The sequence below is a fragment of the Belonocnema kinseyi genome, chromosome 4 (assembly GCF_010883055.1).
Source record: "Belonocnema kinseyi isolate 2016_QV_RU_SX_M_011 chromosome 4, B_treatae_v1, whole genome shotgun sequence".
Classification (NCBI taxonomy): Eukaryota; Metazoa; Arthropoda; class Insecta; order Hymenoptera; family Cynipidae; genus Belonocnema; species Belonocnema kinseyi.
In genome coordinates, this window is record NC_046660.1 from 38,865,438 (window position 1) to 38,877,713 (window position 12,276).

The following is a 12,276-nucleotide window of genomic DNA, read 5'->3' on the forward strand; positions in this document are numbered from 1 at the left end:
GAAAAATCTCTATCCCTTCCACACACTACTCCTTTCCCCTGCCGAGTGAGTCACGCCTACCCCGAAAGGGAAATGGCTTAATGGTGTAATAATAATAAAAAAGTATTGTTATTAAAGTTGAAAGCCCTATATTACTGTCAGCGAAACTTCCATTTTTTCGTGGTAAAAACGGGTTTCTGTATAATTTTTCTTTTGAGACGTCAATTTTTAAGATTTTAGTTAGTAACACTATCTCACCGGTGCCCCACTGGTTGGCGCTGCTCCCCTTACCTGCCTAATGGGTGTCGTAACTAAATAAGATACAATTTCAGCTAAAACCGATGAATTTCGTGATGAAAAAGACCAACTTTCTACCAAAAAAGATAATTTGTTAACAAATTAAGGTTTTCGAGCCAAAAAAGACAAATAATTTCATTTATATAAAAAAATAAATTTTTAATCAGAAGGTTAATTTTCAACCAAAATGTTGTATTTTCATCAAAAAGGGGACATTTTAAACCAAGAAAATTTTACAACTAATTTTGTACAATTTAAAACAAAGGTTAACTGTAAAAAAAGTAAAATATTCAACGAAAAGTTGAATTTTTAACAAAATATTTTCAACCTACAAAGATGAAATAACAACAGAAAATGTAACAGCCAAGTGGAAAACAGCCCAACTTAGCCTAACTAATAATTGCGCGCCAATTCGGCCCCAACTGGGCAGCCCAATTAACAAAAAGTGACATTAATTCACAAATTATTTTCATTAAATAATTACGTAGGTGCAATCTAACCCAAATCTTGAAACTTTACCAATTATTTCGAATTTTTCATGATCAAAACTTATGTTGATAAAGTCGGTGAGTGTTTCATTCTGTGCTTGGGCGTACATTGGGCTTACCCATTGAACGCCCAAAGTGGGCACTATCGGAGCAAACCAGTCGGGCACCAACTGGGTAGCCCAATTAAAAAAAGTGAAATTAATTTACAAATTATTTTATTTAAATAATTACGTAGATGCAATCTGAACAAATCCCCAAACTTTTCCAATTATTCCGAATTTTTAAGCATCAAAACTCATCTTGACAAAGCCGATCAGTGTTTGATTTCTTGATTGGGCTTTCATTGGGCATACCTATAGAACGCCCATAGTGGGCATAATAAATTAATTGACAGATTATTTTAATCGTAAGAGTCAGTGCGTCAAATCAAAAAAAAATATTTAAAAATATTTATTATTTGTTACTTTTAACTTCAGGAATTCAATAATTGTACCCTTCTTTTATTAATTGGGCATAAAGTGGGCTGCCCAACGAACGCCCAAATAAGCCCCAATCTGGGCATTCGTTGGGCTGACCGTTACGACCCAGAGAGTTGCCCAATTGGGCATTAATTGGGCTGCCCAATTGGGGCCCAACTATTAATTGGGAAATCTGGTTGGGGCCCAGTTAGGCCCCAACCAACTTTTTCACATGGGTTGACATTTCAACAACAAAAATTTGTGCGAAAAGAGATGAATTATAAATCTAAGAAGACGAATGTTTAGCCAAATATGTAAATTTGAACAAAAATAGACGAATTTTTAAAGATTAAACATTTTTCATTCAAGAAAGAAAAAAATCAAAATTGTTGAACTTGCAAGTCAAAAGATGTGTTTTCTGTAAAACAGTTTAACTTTCAACCTGAATATATAAATAAAAAAAGAGTTAAATTCTAACCTCAAAAGTATTGTATTCAAACAAACAGTTTTTTTTTCAAAAAACAAAAAATTTGTAATAAAACAGTCGAAATTTTTAAATAGAAAGACATATTTTTTCAAAAAATAGGTGGGATTTTAAGCAGGAAAGATTTCAGTTGAAATTTCAACAGCAAAATATAAGTTTTCATTGGAAAGTTAATTTTCTTCAAAAATGGTTGAATTTATTAAAATAAAGATTTCCATGTGAAGAGGAATTTAAAATAAAAATATTATTCAAATTTCATAATAATGCAATAATATATAATATAATAAAATTTTACTAAAACAGGATGAAATTTGAACCAAACACAGTCGTAATTTCAATCAAATAGTTGAATTTTTAATCCAAAAAGACGATTTTTTTAAAGGCAGTTGAATTTTAAGCAAAATTTCATCTAAAAACGATGAATTTCAAAACCAAAAAGACCAATTTTTAACAAAGTACATAAATTTAAAAAAATGGTTAAAAAAGAATTTGATCCAAATAAAAAAATAATGTTAAAAAGAAGTTAATTTTTAAGCGAAATGTTGCATTTTCCTTAAAAAAACACATTAAATAACTAATAAAAGAGATAAATTTTATAAAGTTATATTTTAAAAAAATTTGAAATAGAATATCAAGATCTTGTGAAATTGGATCTGCATGATAATATTTTTTACCTGATATTAGGATTATTTAAAGTTAATTATCCCACTTTGAAGTTTTACTTTTTTAACCAGTGTGTGGACACCCAGGGTAACCGAACCACCATAAAAAATTCATCTTTGAAAGAAATATTAATTTTTATTATCAGGTTTTTTATTCGTGCACTAGAGTGAAAATATAATTAGTAATAATTTAATAATTTATCACTAATTGATAATGAAACATTTGTTACATTTTGTGCGCGACAACCTGACGTGCAATGCTGCGCGTCGGGTTGCAGCGGAAGCGGAACAGGTGTTGGTGTTTTTTCAGATTATTTTGTACAGACGTTAGGCACATTTACGCTTGCTATCTGAAACTTTACGCCCGCTACACATACACTGTTTTTCGCAAGTGAGAATATGGAGAAAAAAAACGGGAGCCGTTGTGGAACGCCCGACAGAAGTGGTATCTTCATATGATGTAAATTGAAGTGGTTTTTCTTTGAACCCTTTCATCATAAAATATTTACGAAAGGAAAAAAGGAGAAAATAGTAAAGGGGGAAATGTGAGATGGAAAAGGGTAAAAGAAAAAGGGGAAAAACATAATTATCGTAAATGGAACTGTGAAAGGGTGAAAAGGGGAAGGTTAAACGGAGAAGGGGAAATGGGAAAGGAGAAAAGTGAACTGGTAAAGGGGAATGGAGAAAAGGAAAAGCGAAGGAGACAATGAGAAAGGGAGAGTGAAAATAAAAAGGTGGAAAGAGAAAAAGGGAAAAGTGAAAGGGAACAGGTAAAGGGGAAAATAGCTAAGGTGAAAGGGTGAAAAGGGCGAAGGAAAGGGAATGAGAAAGGAAAAAGAGTAGGGGAAATAAGAAAAATAAAAGGGGAATATAGAAAAAGAACCCGGTAACAAGCGTTGAATTCAGAAAAATTAAGAATTTGTATTCGAATGAATACGCGATTTTTCCTCCGTCGGGGAAAGGGATAAAGGAGAAAGGAAAAGGGTAAATGATGAAAAAGGAAAGGAGAAACAGTAAAGGGCAATGGGGGAAAGGAAACGGGAACATGACAACGGGTTAAAAGGGGAAAGGATAGGGGAAATGAAAATGTAAGGGGAAAATAAGAAGGTTGCAAATGAGGGTGTTGCTGTCGTTCGGTCTTCCGTTTTTTGTTAAATTCACTCCCGTCCCAGAAGAAGTTTCACTTTAAAATACACTGCCAATCCTGTTGGTTGGAATGAAAGAGAGATACTTGGCGAAAGGGAGAGTAGTGGAACAAGATATTTATCATTTAAAAAATTGCATTGCTGAGTCCCACATTCTCCCTTTTGTTAATTAAGCTGTTTCTTCCTTTCACTTATAATTTTACATTTTCAAGAGCACCAAATATCCTTGATCTGATATACATGCTTGTTTTCAAGGAGGTTAGGACAAAAAGTATAGTGTTTATCAGCCCCATGCCATTTTTCTGGAGGCCCGTGGAAAATATTTGTCATGAGAGTTGACGGTCGCCGTGTGGCGGCGCCAGCTATACATTTGGCCTAGAATTCATATATTGCAAGGCGAAAGTATTAGAAAAAAATGGTTTTGAAATGAAAATAATTTCTGATAGTTCTGGTTAAAAGATAATAACCTTTAAGATTTTTAAATATCTTTTAAATAAAAAATAATGAGCGAAATCGTAAAATTCACTGCTCTTAGACGTAAATCCCAATTCATTTCTGTAATTTTTAAATATACGCAAAGAAAATAGTCTACATTTTACAAGATTTTTTATTATATTATATATTATACATAATATAAGGTTTATTTATTAATTTAAATTTATTTTAAATTTTCAAATATTTTAATAAACAAATTATGTGTTTGAATGAACACAATGTGCTTCCTTATTTATTATTATTTATTATTATCAAATGCCGCTTTCAGGTTCAAAAAAGGAATCTTGTTAAGAATAATTTATGAAATGGAGGAAAATATGCTAATGTTAATTCTGACTGATTTTCGAAAAGAACTTGAGGTGAACTTTTGGAAAAAATATTTTGGGGTTTCTTTGTTTGACAATAACTGTTTAGATTTTAATGTTTTCCTTTTTCTCTGTAGGAGAAAGTTGCAATTATTTTTTAATTCTAATGCTGTAGCGCTTATTTTATTCCTTAAAAGATTCTCTACAAATTTCAGTGGTAGTTTTTCATTTAAAAAATGTTGTTCATGAAACCAATTGTTTACAAAAATAACAATTTTATAATCCCTTAATAAATGTTTAAAAAAACAAACTAATGAAATTTTCAGATAATCTTTTAAGGAACAAAAAAAGCCCTACAGCACTAGGATTAAATAATAGTCGCAATTTTTACGTATAGAAAGAGAGAAAAACATTAAACCCTAAAAACTATTGTTCAATAAACAGTGAAAATTGTTAAATATTTATTTCAAAAGTTCACTTCAAGTTCTTTTAAAAAAATTGTTATAATTAACAATAAAATATTTTCCTCGATTGTATAGAACGTTTTTAACAACGTTTATTTTTTATCTTCAAATAACTTTGGTTCATGTTGATATTGAAAAAAAATATAATGAAAATTTTCCTTTCCTCTTAAGACTTAAGCTAAAATATATAAAAATAGTTAGACCAAAAAGAAAATTTTCAATTGGATATATTAAAGTAATTAAATTTGTGTATAATGTATAATTTTGTTTCATTTATTTAAACTGGAAAATTTGTCAAACAATAAATTTTTGTTTAATTCTGCAAAATAAAAATAAATTTTCCTAAAATCTCCCAACCAACTAAACTTTTCTAAGAATCTAGAGAAAATTGTTTGATTCTCCCAAAACCTTTCCATATTCATAAAAAGCTTCTTTTCTACAAAATTGTGAAAATATACATTTTTCTTAAAATTTTCGTTTCTAACAAATTAACACTTTTTCTGGGGTTTTTTTAAGGCATATAAACTTTGAAACCTTTTAGAATATTAGCCTAAGAATATTTTTTCAAAATAAAAAATTATTAAACATTTATCTGGGAATCTAAAGAAAATTTTTTCATTCTCTTGAAAACTTTCGTAATTTTAATTCAGCTACTTTGTGCAAAATTTTCAACAATCTACATTAAAAAAATTAAATGTTTCAAAAGTTTCAAATTAACTTTGAATTTTTTAAATACTTTTAAATATTTATATGATATATGATTTCTTTTTAAAGAAATCATTTGAAATTTAACCAGAAATTTTGACACAATTTTCTTGTTTTCTTAGATTCTAGAAATACCTATTTGTAATTTTTGAAAACATCTTGTTTATCCTGTTTATATAAAGAAAATTTTAAATACTAGAAATACAATTGGACTGTGCGTGCTGTGTTTGTTGGAGTTTTTGAGAGGCATCAATTAACTTATTGAACAACCTTCCATAACCTTCCATAATCCATGACCTTCCATAATCTGCCAAGACCGATTTATATTTTTTAATATATTGTTTATCTCGTATATCTGAAGAAAGCTTTATAAATATTGCAAATATAATAGTGCGTCTTTGATTTAATTGTTAGCGTATTTAAGTTCGAGATGCGTCGATTGAAATTTATAAAAAGGTGTTTTACAAAGTTTGTAAAGAGGTTAACTTGTTTGTATAAAGAAAAGATTTTTAGATTCTCATTCTAATGAGATGGTATAAGTTTTAGTTAAAATTGGACTTTGTCGGTTTTCATTAAATTTCCACGTTTTGAGACTCCCGGAGTCTCAAAAGTCTGTAGACTTTAGTGAAAGAAAAGGTTCGTTAGCCAGATATTTTGGATAAAATTACAAACAATTAGAGCATTTTCAAAAATTTTGAGACCATTTTTTTCAAGAATAAGAAATTTTATGTACGGCTATTCATAGGACTTTGAAACTGGAACAATGTACCCTTATTAATTTTTCCAATAAAAAAAAAATTATCCACGATCTGAAAGAATAAAACAACAAGCAGAGAATATCTACAAATTTATTTGTAATCAATTTTCTATAGGACATGCAGTTTCTGTTTTAATAGTAAAAAACAACTTTAAAAACGAAAAAGTTATATTTATGGACAAACGACATAAGCTACGAAAAAAAGAAACAAGTTATTTGATCAAAAAAGAGCCACAAAGTTGTTATAAAATATGTTTTTACGGGATGCGTACATAAAAAATTAAATTCTTGGACAAAACGCACAAGCTACGAAAAAAAAATCAATAAAAAAAAAGTTGTTCACTTAAAAAATAGCTACAAATTCTTTATGGATTTTTCTTTATGCAACGTGTAGTTTTAGCTTTAATTGTAAATAATCAAATTAAAAGTTAAAAAAATTAATTTCCGGTAAAAGATAACATAAAAAAAGGTCATTAACAATCGATACAAGGTACGAAAGAAAATTAATAGATGAGAGTTGTTCAGCCAAAAGGTTGGGCAAGTTTTTCAAGGAAACTTTTTAGATAGAAAGAGTAGATTTTCTTTTAGTCGTAAAAAATAAGTTTAAAATAAAAAAAAATATATCTTCGGAAAAACGGGACGCTAATCGAAAAAAGAAACGAGAAGGCAAAACTTGTTCAACCAAAAAAAGTTTACAAATATGTAATTAATACAAATATTATTTAATACACACATATATAATTTTGGTAAAAAACTGGACTATACAATTTTCAGTATAGACCTTTAAGGCTATTTACGTGACAAATTCACCAATAATATAAATTCATATTGTTGACAATGAAATTTTATAAGGAGGCGAGTTATGTATTATCAATCTTAAATTATTAAGAGTAGGAATTAATCAAATTAATCACTTATTCAACTAACCTATCCATTCAATGAAGAATATGTAGTTAAAAGAATATAAGTTTCTGCAATTAAATTATTATATTAAATTATTGTTGTTAAGCAAAATTAATAATATTTTCATGTAGTTTTAAGTTTGGTGGTCGATTAATTTACAATTAAGTTTTCTATTTAATCTCACCATATAAGTTTCTGCAGTATTATTCAAATTAAAAACTAAAACATCAATATTTAACGAACCATATAATAAGGAAGACTTTAGAACTTGTTAATATCATTATCTTAGTCAATTCACAACTGAAGTGACTTTCATGATTTTTCTGCTTCATATGAAATGCAGAAAAGAACGATAAATTCTGAATAATCAGAATATTGTTATCTGGAATTTTGCAGGAAATTTTTGCACATTTTATAAATTCATAAGAGAATGATAATGTCTTATCGAAGATATAAGAACTTGCAATATTAACGAAAGTTCAGATTTAGAAGAGACAATTATTCGACGTCATGTTTGTCATTCTACAATTCTTGATTTTCTTGCTTCGACTAATATTGCCATGTAAGTAACATTAAATATAAAAATTGTATTAGTATAATTATTCATTAGTATTTCTAAAATAATTTCTTTATGGTTTCAGATATAAACTCTGTTCTCATCAATTTAGAAAACCTTCTCCAACGTATATTTCCCCTGCTCAACATTTTCCATGAATCTCCTCCTGGTTTACTCAAATAAACAAGCGCGAAATGAGGTGAATATATTTTAATAAAAATGATGTCATGATCAATTCAAATAGATTTGGCTAGAAAACAATTTATTAAGAGATTTAAAGAAACTGAGATTTAAATTAAAACACTAAGAAAAATGAATGGTTTGAAAATTCATTTATAAAAGTAGACTACAATATTTACAAATTAGATCCAGTAAATTAAGGACTTTTTCTTTATTCATTTACTGAAAAGATTGTGAAAAATTGTTTTCAAATTTTTATTCTTTTAAATTAGGTCCAACATCAATCAAAAGAATGCGATTTCATTATTTGGGACTTCGATCAGTGACCTTCGTTTGCCAATCGACTGACGAAGATCTGTAATTGAAATGTAAATATTAAATCTGTAAGATATTGTCCATTACAAACTTTTAAATGGCAATCATTAAAAGCTAGGCTTTCATTTTGAGTACATTCGCTTTCATCCATGTACTGTAACAGGTAGAATCTTTAAATGTAAAATAAAAACTTTAAAACAATTAAGTAGTGTTTTTTATTACCAAAATTAATTTTTTTAGATCGCACCTTTGTAAACGCATGTAATTTTTAAATGAATCATGAATTACTATAAAAAAGTAAACATTGTAGATGCACAGATGATAAAAATAGTATAAATAGTGTATAAATTAATAAAAATGATTTACCAAATGTACTTCTAAAAACGTTTTAAATGAAATGAGATAAATTCAGTTTATTCTTTTTAAATAAAACAACTTTTCGAAATCCGACGATGAACTAAAAAAATAAAATCATAAAATCAGGAAAGTCTTATTTTGACTTATAAAATATTCGTGAAAATGACATTTTATTAATTTTTTGTTTTTCTTTTAAACTTATAATTATGTATCCACACTAAAGTATATTACTCAGAAATATTTTCTGAACAAAACGTGATAAATCGATTTTTTTTTGCAAAAATGGACACAATAATTGTTTCTCGATATTAAAAATATAATCAAACTGATTATTAAATTAGAGTTAGTGAAACAAATTTTTTTTATTAGGCTTTATTATCTATATATAGAATAAAATCAAATTTTAAACAAATTTTAATTTCCGATCACAGATACAATATCTAAGCAGGTCAAAACTGTGAAACATATAAACACATTTTGAAATTCAGAAATACTTTTCAATATTTGTATATTCATAAAACATGAAAATTTATTTTTCAAATTAGAAACATAGTGATTATGTATAAGATTATCTTCCGATTTAACATGTAAACAATAAATAGTGCATTCAATTAATTGAATCATGAATAATCAGTGTAGTATGCTTCTGGTGAATTAAAAGTGAATAAATCCAAGCCAAATTTATCTATTCGATATTAGCACCAAATTTTATTGAAAATCAAGTATACTCAGCAACGTCATTTATCGGCCGATTTACAGTCTCTGTAGGGATGTTTCCATTATTATTAGCATTATTATTATTATTATTATTATTACACCATTAAGCTATTTCCCTTTCGGGGTGAGGTTCCCCACTTGGATCCATTAGTGTCCAAGGTCTTTTATTGCAGGCGTCATTCACTCTACTGACACTCTTTGTATGAACTATTTTCCGCCATATTTTTTTGTCCTGTCATACTTCTCTAGCTTCTTTTACGTCCATGCATTTCTTCATGCAGGCTTTTGGGTTTCCATGGCTTCTTATATCTCTTCGAACTAGGGTATTATTCACACATTCTAACCATTCTTGCCGCGGTCTGCCTCTGGACACGCTGCCATTTACTTTACCTTGATACACTTGTTTTGTTAGTCACTCATTCGGCATTCTCTCAACGTGCCTGCACCATCTTAACCGATTTCTTTCCCATGTGTCTACAAACGTCTTTTCTGCACCACATTCTTTGAGAATTATCTCGGTACTCACTTTGTTCTTCAGAGTTTTCCCGCATATTATGCGCAAGAATCTCATGTCAATTGTAATAATTATACTCTTATCTTTATCTTGATAGGTTCATCTCTCGCTACCGTATAGTACAGTCGCCAAAAATGTAGAATCATGTATTGCTATTTTAGCTTTATTTGATATATTTTTACTTGTGATGAGGGGCCCTGCTCTACCAATAACCTTCTTTCCTTCGTTTATGCATCTATCTAATTCCTCATCTATTTGTCCGTCCTAGTAAATAAGGTAGCAAGGTATATGAACATATAAACTTGAACAATTCTCTCATCATATAATACAATATTGCATAGTGTCTTCTCACTCTTTCCTACGAACACGAAAAAACATAGTTTTTGTTTTATTCGCGTTAATTTTAAGACCCATGCTCTTCATGCTTGCATTCAGTTTTTTCAACATTCTTTGCAAGTCTTCGATGGGCTTTGCCATAACAACCTTATCATCTGCGAAAGCTAACCTACCATAATTACCTTTACCGTCGCTTTGCTACCCGTATATATTGTTTTTATAGCTTGTAGGAGCAATCTATTAACTCCATACTCTTTCAAGACTTTCCAAAGTTTACTTCTATCTACCTTGTCAAAAGCTTTCTCCAGGTCAACAAATGCATAGAAAACTTTTTTCCTTACTCTCAAACTATTTTCTGTGATTTGCCTCAGGCTAAATATTTGACCGGTACATGACGTTTCTGGCATAAACCCACTATGGGCTTCCCAAATTTTTTCTTCTGTTATTTTAATTACCCCGAGAATAAGTATTCTTGAGCATATTTTACCTACGGTACTTAATAAGCTAATCCCTCCGTAATTATTGCAGTCGCTTTTATCTCCTTTTATGTATATTAGTACAATAATCGTTTGTTTCCAACCTTCTGAAATGTCTCCCATCTCGAAACATAAATTTATCAATTCGTACAGTCTATGTGGTATATACTCGCTAACGTGTTAAAGCATTTCAGCGTTAATACAGTCTACCCCGGTAGCCTTACAGTTTCTCAAGCTCTTACTTATATCCCTAAACTCAGTGACACATACTTTCTCAATTGAGTTTTCTAACGCATCGTGCTCTAGATATGTCACAGTTATGGTGTCCTATAGCTTCATCTCTGAATTTTTCCCTAAAAAAGTCTCTGAATGCGTCTAGTATCCCGTCTGCATCATATAGCATTTTCCCATTACTATTTCTCACATTGACAAATTCTGTACATTTATTTCCCTTCATTTCTTTATAAAGCAGTTTCTTGCTTCCTGCAAAGTCGTTTTGTATTTTCTTCTCTTCTTCTGCTCTAATTTTATCTTTACTTTCCTTAATGAATCGTTTGAGTATTCTCTTTTTGTCTCTGTAATCATTAATACGTCTAGTGCTTTCCTCATCGCTAAGACCTGCGATGTTCAAAGTTCTCCTGTACGCTTTTGTCTTTGCTTTTTGGGCAGCCTGAATTCCATCATTCCACCACGCATCACCAGAAACTCTTCCTAAAACCGGGGTACCACACACTTCGACCGTACATTTAACAATGATATCCCAGAACTTAGTCCATGCGTCCTCTATATCTTTAATGTTTATAAGCGACTACCAGGTTCCCTTATCTATGCTTTCAGTTATCTTATTTTGGAAATATATTTGTACATCTAATTTCTGTAGGTTTTAATTTTTATTCGCGTTTGTTTTGTTTCCTTGGGTCTCTTTTTTCTCCATCCCCGACCTAAGTTAATTTTGGAGATCAGAAGGTAATGATCAGTGTTGCATTCATAACACTTCACGACCATTGTATTTTTGACAAACTCTCTTAGTCATTCATCCGCAACAACAAAGTCAATTATACTGTGGTTATTTCCTGTAGACCAGGTATACATGTGGATCATTTAATGCCTAAAATAAGTATTTGTAATAAACAGGCCCTTTTTCTGTGTCCTAATTTTAAATGCCCACCCATCCGTTCATATCTCCTAGCAGAATTATTCTTTCCGCATATTAAAAAATATTTATTGTGTGTTTTAAAGTGTCCCAGAAGGCGTCTTTCACTTCTCTGGGATGACTATCAACAGGCGCGTAGCATGCTATAATAAATAATCCATTGAAATTTTGTAAATACACGGTCCGAAGAGTTTAATTTGATATAACTTTCTGCATTTTTAAATACACAGACAAACTTTCCTCCAATTAAATCATTTAATTTTTAAATTTCAAACTAAATGCACAGATAAATAATTCATTTTATAAAATAAATAAATAATACGATTAATAATACGAGTAAAATTACTTCGGCTGGAGTTCCCCTCCAAGACACCAATGTCTGGCTGCGTCTCAAAACTAAGTCGAAACATAGACCATCGTCTTACTTTCGTGGCCACGACAGGTTAAACGGCGTTTACATGTCTCAAGTCGAGCCTTGTCTTGGCTGAGATGGTCGAACCTTTTTCGGCTCATAAATGAGACATTTTTGG

At 30.0% G+C, this 12,276-nt stretch overlaps 1 long non-coding RNA gene across 1 annotated transcript; it reads left to right on the forward strand.

Moving 5' to 3' along the window:
* Positions 1–7,609: 7,609 nt before the first annotated feature.
* Positions 7,610–8,163, forward strand: LOC117171826. The gene is made up of 3 exons (XR_004466925.1): positions 7,610–7,704; positions 7,784–7,897; positions 8,151–8,163. It is a non-coding gene; the product is annotated as an uncharacterized LOC117171826 (long non-coding RNA).
* The last annotated feature ends 4,113 nt before the right edge of the window (positions 8,164–12,276 follow it).